The sequence below is a fragment of the Colobus angolensis genome, unplaced genomic scaffold (assembly GCF_000951035.1).
Source record: "Colobus angolensis palliatus isolate OR3802 unplaced genomic scaffold, Cang.pa_1.0 Scaffold42, whole genome shotgun sequence".
Lineage (NCBI taxonomy): Eukaryota > Metazoa > Chordata > Mammalia > Primates > Cercopithecidae > Colobus > Colobus angolensis.
Genome location: NW_012117599.1, coordinates 1,442,522 through 1,444,551, shown reverse-complemented (window position 1 = coordinate 1,444,551; position 2,030 = coordinate 1,442,522). Strand labels below are relative to the sequence as shown.

Below are 2,030 nucleotides of genomic sequence, written 5' to 3'. Positions count from 1 at the left end.
TCTAGTACCAGGATCTTTGTGGTGGGATGGAAGTGTTTCCCTGGTTGGTGAAATCTGGGGACTGTGAGGTTGTGAAGTATTTTCCGTTGCATGGAAAGAAAACTAAGGACCACAGAGGGGGAGGTCCCAGAGCTGGGGCAGAGTGGAGGCACCAGGAGCCTGGTCCCATCTCCCCATCCGCCCCCGGCATGTCCTGCTCCGGCGAGATGGTGTCCTCAGTGGATAACAGCTAAGGGGCAGTCTGTAGGTTCTGCACCTATGATGGTCCCTGCAGGGGCCACCACCCAGATCAAGGCCCCCGACTGAGTGCAAGTGGCTCTAGTAAGCTTCCTCGAGGTGCACAACACTTACGGTCCCCAGCTCCTGCTCCGGAGGCCTGGGGGTGTGTGGTGGTTTGTTTATTGGACAAGGGCATTGGTACAGAATGGAGTTGTTGGCGAGGGGCGGGGAGGATGGGTGTACTCCAGGGGTTGGTGATGCTCTGGGATAAACTCAGCCCAGTTGTGCCGACTCCACTGCACTCAGGCTCATTCTGAGTAGCTCTGCTCATGTTCTGCAGAGGGCGGGGCCTCTGCTGTGTGTTTGTGCATAAGTGCGTGCTGTGCACATCTCCTGTATATCCTTGTGGTGTGGCGCGTGTGTTGATCGAGTTGGGAAACAAGTTTTACTGCTTCGCTCCTGCTGCTGCAACTGCAGTTGTCTGTCCGTGTGCTGGGTGACCCTGCCAAGAGCCGCCTTAATGGGAGGTTGTGGTGGAGAAAGGCCTGGCTCTCACTGCAGGGCTGGGCAGCGAGGGGGCTACTGCCCTCTGGCAGCTGGATGCTTGCCTCTGCCCTCTCTTGCTAGCATGTTCAACTCCAGCAATGGGACATGTGTTCCCTTGGGCACAGGCCACTTACCCTCTGTGCCCCTGAAAGGCAGATGAAGGCTCTTTCCCCATTCCCGCCATGCACTCTGCCTTCCCACCTCTGCCCCACTGGGCTGGGGACCTTGGTTAGGCCAAGGTCAGGAGGGCTGGGAGGAAACGGACTGGTTTTGAGGAACAGAAAATGGATATTCAGAGCTTGTGAGTTCCTCTCCTGTCTAATCTGTGGTTGGTTCTGTCTTACTTCCTGCAAAGTTCAGAACATCAGACATACTTAAAAATAAACATCAAAGAGATGGCCTCTGGGAAGCTGACCCTCCAGGAGAGGGGGACCTCGACAGATCTGGGGACAGGCCAGTACCTCTGGGCATCCCAAGGCCCGGCAGGGCCCAGGCTCAGGCCAGCTTTGTTTGGGTCCCAGAAATTCTGGTTTCTTTACAAGTGTATGAGCAGGCTTGAAGTGACAGAGTTAAGCTGTGGAGGCAGGCTTGCATTCTTCAGCCAGCTTTTGCTCCGGGCCTTGGCAGCACCGGGGCCTGCTCCCTGCCCCACCCCACCCAGGCCCTGTTCTCCTGGAGACCCTTCGAGGCCTCTCTCCCGAGGCAAGTGACTCACCAGCTTCCAGCCTAACACTCTACCTGGGTCTCCTCATCCTTTAACTCTTCCTGGACAACCCTGTGGATTATCTTCCTCTCGTTCTAACTTAGGAAAATAGACTCTAGTGCCTGTCACATCGTATGAAACTGCCAGCCAGAGCCTCCACCAGCTGGCCCAGTGCGCGGCTTCCCTGCCGCACATTACGTGCGACGTTTGAATCCAAGCAGTGATGGTCTCCCAGAAGCGCTCTGTTCTCAGCACCGTGTCTTAGCTCCTGCTGTCCGTCCTTCCTGCGGAGCCCAGACTGTCTCTCCTGTCCTTGGATTGCTGCAGGCATGGCTCAAGCCATGACTTGTTTACATGTTGCTTCACATACTTGAACAGCTACCTTTTAGGGTCAACCCAGAGTCTCACCTCAACCACAACCCCCATGGCTCCCCTTGAAATGCCTCACCCTGTCCAGGTACAGTGGCTCATGCCTGTAATTTCAGTGCTTTTAGAGGCTGAGGCAGGAGGATCATCTGAAGCTAGGCGACCACCCTGCACAACATTGCGAGACCCTATCTCT

The 2,030-nt window shown here is 55.9% G+C and overlaps 1 protein-coding gene across 3 annotated transcripts in view; it reads left to right on the top strand.

Moving 5' to 3' along the window:
• The window catches only part of LOC105522123 (protein FAM178B-like), a 22,956-nt gene that overhangs the window by 9,279 nt on the left and 11,647 nt on the right, over positions 1-2,030 (top strand). The window lies entirely within an intron of this gene.